Here is a 6,368-nt window from a genome sequence, read left to right on the forward strand (position 1 = left end):
TAGTGACACACATACTACCGGAGACCATCCTCTGCTGCAGAACACTTTGGGAACAGAGCACAGGAGCAGTATCACACAATGTCAAATATCTCCTCTTTACTCAAGTAAAACTGGGGGTTAGGTCCAGCATAATGAACAGAAGCTTCCTACCCCCAGCCTTCTCTCAAACCCTGAGCCTTCTCTACCCAAACCAGAATGTGCTTGGGGTGTAACAAGCAGGTGGCTGGAGTCAGAGCTGTCGGTCCAGGGTTACTTATCATACAGACACTCAGTGCATCCTTGAACGCTGGCTGGGAGTATCCAGACAGGGGAGCTCCAGCAGCAGAACACTGAATCTCACCCAGAATTACAGATGACACAACTCCTCACTGATCTAGATTGTACCCCAGCATGTGAAAATGGCCTAGGTTGGTAGTGACATTTCTTGAGACATGGAGAGTCTTGCTCCCATATCACCAGGTGTAATAAAAATAACAGGAAAGGCCAAATATGGAAAACTGATTGTTCAGCTTGCTTTTGACCAGCATCATATTTTGCAATATATTCCAAATAAGGAAATTAACGTGCAACGTATGTGTCATGGTTGCGGTTTTAAGCTGTAAAAGGCTTGTGTGATTTTTAGCTCGGGGACAGTATTCCAATAGCTGTCGCCCCCTGCGTGCTTGTAACCAAGAAAAGAGCCTCAGGCTGAACTGATTCAAATATTAATCCTGTGGTCGTTTTCCACAACAGCCTCAATAGGTCCCTGTGATGGAATGTAATGCTACATCTAGACTACCCACCGTATCGGTGGGTTAAATTCAATTGCTCAGGGATCGATATATCGCTTCTCATCTAGAAGCGATATATCGATCCCTTAGCGCGCTTATATCGATTCCGGAACTCCACCAACCCCAACGGAGTTGCTGATTCGACAGGGGGAGCCGCGGACATCAATCCCATGCGGTGAGGATGGGTGAGTAATCCGATCTTAGATATTCTACTTCAGCTACGTTATTCACATAGCTGAAGTTTCGTATCTAAGATCGATTTCCCCCCGTAGTGTAGACCAGCCCTTAATGTCTTCACACCTTCCCCGTGCGAGAGAATGGCTATTTGACCAGCTGTTTGCCTTGCTGTCTCTGAGGAAGTGTTTTGTGGGTGTTCCCCAGAACTATAACTTTTTCAGTAATATCATACTGTAAAATCTCACAATTTTACATACAGTGTTACTACACATTTTAACAGGAGGATAATATTCAGTAGGTTATGCATTTTCTAATGATACCTCACAAGCCATACTGGGTACAAAATTGATCATAATTTTCTAGAAGAGTGAACACAGGGGTATAGACTGACACTGTGTCTGTGTGTGTGTTCCCAGCAGATATGTGGGTATTTCAATCCCTCATAAGCACAATGTTAGGCATCCCCAAGGACCTGGGAAACTGGTCCTGGGAATTCACTAGTTTAGCAAGTGTGAGACTGCATGAAATTGTGAGACACTTTGGTATTAATAATAAAATAATATCATCTGATAAAATTGCAATGAATCATGCTAGATATGCCATGTAAAGTGTCAGTGAAAATGTTATGATTTGCCAAGTATGATAATTTTGTTTCTATGTTTCTATCACCTTTGTATTGTGAGTTACAGATATGTAGGGTATATCTGTATTTCCAGACTTGTGCAGTTTTTCTGGGTGACACTCCCAGACATATTGGCATCAACACTGCTTAGCCTGTTTGATGGCCCATTGAGGGTCATCAGCTGTACAATGAGCCCATGGACCAAAGGGATACACCTATTGAGTCAGCAAGACATGCTGGGGTATGCTTGTGTAATGAAACCTCCAAAGCTTTTCCATGCCATGTGCTGTGAAGCTTGTGTTTGGGACACAGGAAGTACAAGCCACATGGCAAAAGGAATATAAAGCGCAACTGCATCATCTCCATCTTGTCTTCAATCCCCCTTCCTACCTCTGGAGCAACTTCTCTACAAACTGAACCCTGGAACAAAGGATTGAATGACCCATCCAAGCTGTGAATGCGTTCCAGACAGACTTTCAAGCCAGCAACTCACCAATACTGCTAAGAACCTGATATATCCATTTTGGAATGTATCTGACTGCTTTTCCATTTAACTTCTTTCTGTCCTTCTTTCTTTTAAACCTTTAATTTAGATGCTAAAGAATTGTCTGGAAGGATGGAATTTAACTTCATTCTTTCATTCGTTCTTTCTTCTAAACATTTAGTTTAACTGCTAAAGGATTGGCTGTCAGCATGGTATTTTGGATGAGATCCAAACTTATAGTGACTGGGTAATGTGGCTGACCTTCCACCCACCCACTTCCTGGATCCAATTAGGATCACTCTCCTGCTGCCCTCTGGCCATGCTGTATCACAGTGAGCAGAGTTTTTAAATAACTCTCACTGTACGGGATCTAGTTGCTGATTAGGAGTCACAAAACTGTCATGCAATAAAGGGGGTCGTGTGATTTTTTTTTCCAAAGTCTCGTTAACCAGTGTGTGGGATCAGAAGCACAGATTGTGACTGGTCAGTGAGTTTAACTTCAGTGTTAACCACCAGTTTGGGGAGCATCTGCTCTCCCTTTTTCAGCCTGCTCTGACCTTGTCATTTTCAGTGAGGACTGCCCCAGGCACACCAGGTCACACTAAGCACTGAAGATAAATTAATAGAATGTTTTTAATGATTAAGTTTTATGAAATAAACTGAACTCCTTTGTTTTCTTTCATCTGAGCAGGGTTTCTGGTTTTCCAACGTGATGTGATCTCCCAGCTGGAACAAGGGGAAGAGCCATGGGTCCCAGAGCTGCAGAGTTCAGAGGAAAGAGAGATTCTGAGATCTCCCCGCACAGATGAGGAAACATTAAACCAACTCAGAATCTGTAACTGCCTGAAGGAGACATCTGGGATGCCCTACAAAGCTCTTGGGAAGTCTCTCCGTTCATTATTGTCCATAGCAGGGGTTGCATCTGCAGGGTAAATATAGCTCAAGGCTTCCTATAGATCCTAGCAGACACCGAGCAGTAGCTTTCTCCCTTCCCCCTGTGAAATTGGATGGGATGTGAAGGCTGAATTGATCCCCTCCTCTCTCCTGTTGGGGGGAGCTGAGTTCCTGATTTTTATTTGACCTCTCTCCAGCACTTGTTTTGGTTTGGCCTTCCCCTTTCCATCCCTGTTTGAAGTTTCTGTCTCTATCACAGCAGGTGATGCAATGACGTGTGAGAAAGAGGAGCAGAATTCTCAGCAGGGAAATGTTGAGCAAGTGGATAAACACAGAGCATTATCGCAAAGAATGAAAAGGAATGTGTCCAGCAGTCACGAGCAGGGAAGATCCTGCGAGGTTCAGCACAGACCAGAAAAAGAGCAGGGAAACCAGCCAGGGAAGAAAATGGATAAATTTATTTCCTGTCAGGGAACTCAGAAGGGCCTTAAGGAAACCAGAATACAGCAGGAAATCTGCAGGGAAAAGCAAAAAAATACATGCACTGAGTGTGGGAAAAACTTCACTTACAGATCACACCTTTCTCAACATCAGAGAATCCACACAAGGGAGAGGCCCTATGAATGCCATGAGTGTGGAAAACTCTTCATTCAATGATCAGCCCTTACTAGGCATCAGAGAATCCACGCAGGGGAGAGGCCCTATGAATGCCGTGAATGCTGGAAAACCTTCAATCACAGCTCACACCTTATTAGGCCTCGGAGAATCCACAGAGGCGACAGGCCCTACGAATGCCGAGAGTGTGGGAAAACCTTCAATCACAGCTCACACCTTATTAGGCATCAGAGAATACACAGAGGATACAGGCCCTACGAATGCCGAGAGTTTGGGAAAGCCTTCAATCGCAGCTCACACCTTATTAGGCATCTGAGAATCCACACAAGCGAGAGGCCCAGCGAATGCCATCACCCTGCCTGCACAACACGTAAAGCGGCGAGGGCCACATTACTATAAAGAAAACCTCTAAAGGCGGAAAACCTCCGGCCCCGCGGAACCACCCCCACCTCAGGACTTCCTGGCCCGGTGGAAACACCCCGCCCAGCCCTGCAGAAACAAGCCCTCCTTCCTCAGCACCGCCCCACCAAAACAGCTGTGGGTCAAAAAGGAAGGTTGAGGGTAAGGAGGTGATACTTGATTTTAAATCAACCAGGGGCTCCCAGCTGAAGAGGTGGCTGGGAGCCTTCAGAGTCAAAGTAAAGGGCCCGGGGCTCGGTGGCTGGGGGAACCCGGAGCTTTGTGGGGCTGGGGCAGCTATTTAAAGGGCCCAGAGCTGCTGCTGAGAGGAGCCTGAGCCCTTGAAATCCCAGCCTCACTCCATCCGCTGGATCTGTGGCCAGGATTGAAAGGGCACCGGGCTGCCTTCAGCCACAGGGATCTCTGAGCCCTTTTGAATCCCAGCAACAGCTGACATTTAAAGGCTCTGGGCTGCCTGTGGTGGCAGAGAAGTGATTGAGGATGTCACCCTAAACCAGTGGTCCCCAAACATTTCACACTGTGCCCTCTTATCCATGGCTGTGGCCCCTCGGAAGCCATGGTCGAGAACTGGGGCTGGGAGTGGGGCTGTTGCTTGCTGGGGAGAGGTTTGTGGACAGTGGTAAAGGGGTCGACGCCGGGCTGGGAGCCAGAGTCTCAGGCTGAGGGTGGGGTTGGGGAAGAGCTGGGACAGAGTGCTGCTGAGTAGTGCTCCCTCCCTGCCCTCCATAGGGGCTGGCTCAGGCCCTGAGGTGCCTACCCCTCCATCAGGATGCAATAGGTATGTTCTGCTGCCCTTCACTCATACAGGAAGGAGAATAAAATTTCATTCCACTCAATCCTAAAGTGATTTGTAACCCACCACCATCCCAAACTGGTCATTTTCAGCAAGCGGCCCCATCATGCTGCATACCTAGGCAGAGAAGGTGTGTCTATGCAAACACGGTCTGTTCCTGAAGTCTTTCCCCCAGTTCCTCACTAGATGTGAGTGGGGAGCTCATTCAGCCCCTGCTTACGCTTAGTATTTAAAAACTCCATCATATCCCTATCTCTGCCGGCCTTAAATTTCTCTTCCTGTCCATTTCCTGACAGCTCAGGTGAGGTGACCGAGTGGTTAAGGTGATGGACTGCTAATCCATTGTGCTTTGCATGCATAGGTTTGAATCCCATCCTCATTGGAGGCATTTGGTCTTCACCCCTCCTTTATAGACAACCATCTCCCCCTTTGGTATAATAACAGCTCTAGCAATGTTGCTTCCTACAAACAAAAACCTTCTGAGAAATTCAGAGCCCCTATTGCTTTAAATAAAACGCCTAAATCCCACATTTCTAAAATGTTTTTCTCTAGTCCTGTATTTCTTAGCTTTTCTCTCAAAAGGTAACATCCTCATAATCTCCCCCAAACACCCTGGGACCTGCCCAAATTCTTAAAATACCCCCATCCTGAGCATGGCCTCAACAGTGAACCAGAGCTAGTGTCTAGGCCAAGCTGTTCTGAAGGAGGCAACTCAAAAATTTTCTCTCTGCTTCCCTTGGCAAAATCTGACTGGGAAAAGAAAATCCCCCAAACTGAAAATTTTCTGCTGAAAAACCAATACTAGTCTGTTTGGGGACTTTGGTTTGAATGTATTATTATTATTCTCTTCTGATTTCTGAATCAGTTTTGTCATCCAGGTGTGTTTCCAGCTGTTGAGTTGTGGGGAGAGAGGCCAAATCATGATGTCTCTACCCCTCCTTCATAGTTCCTTCTAACTTTCTAGAAAGCTCCTTTGCTAGGATGTGAGTCAAGCAGTGCCCAGTGTTGCTGTGTTATCTCGGAGAAGTCTGCATTGTACACGGTTCCTGGGATAATCCTTGAGAGGGTGGATCCCTTTAATGGGCAGGCAGCGAGTCTGGTTCCTCCATTGTCAGACCTGAAAGGCTGGTGGTGGGCATTTCCCAACCTCATAACATATCTCAGTAACACACACAGAGCAAACTTCATAACTTCCCTACCAATGCTACACACACAGTCCAACACAATATTAGTGTTCAACACATCAAGACTTCTGAAATGATACCTCACCAGGCAGACTTTGTACAAACCATATCATCATTATACGAGAGTGGTGAATATGGGGCTTCCAGGTGCTGCTTTGAGCACAGCATGCCACACCCGGACTGACATTGCAATGGAGATGTACCCGTAGAGTCCATCTCTCCTGGGACAAAGATGGCAGCATGGCTGGCCTGGGTCATCTGACTAGGGCTCATGGAGCTAATGCTGAGGGGCTAAAAACTGTGGTGCAGATATTTGTGTTCACGCTGAAGCCTGGGTTCAGAAACCTTCACCCTCCTGGGGTCTCTGAGGTTGGGCTCAAGCCCATCTGTCTGCACTGTAATGTTATAG

The 6,368-nt window shown here is 46.7% G+C and overlaps 1 non-coding gene across 1 annotated transcript; it reads left to right on the forward strand.

Moving 5' to 3' along the window:
• The first annotated feature begins 5,075 nt into the window (after positions 1–5,075).
• TRNAS-GCU (transfer RNA serine (anticodon GCU)) lies at positions 5,076–5,157 on the forward strand. Its single transcript has one exon. It is a non-coding gene; the product is annotated as a tRNA-Ser (tRNA).
• Positions 5,158–6,368: the final 1,211 nt, after the last annotated feature.

This window comes from Gopherus flavomarginatus, chromosome 5, assembly GCF_025201925.1.
Source record: "Gopherus flavomarginatus isolate rGopFla2 chromosome 5, rGopFla2.mat.asm, whole genome shotgun sequence".
Taxonomy (NCBI): Eukaryota; Metazoa; Chordata; order Testudines; family Testudinidae; genus Gopherus; species Gopherus flavomarginatus.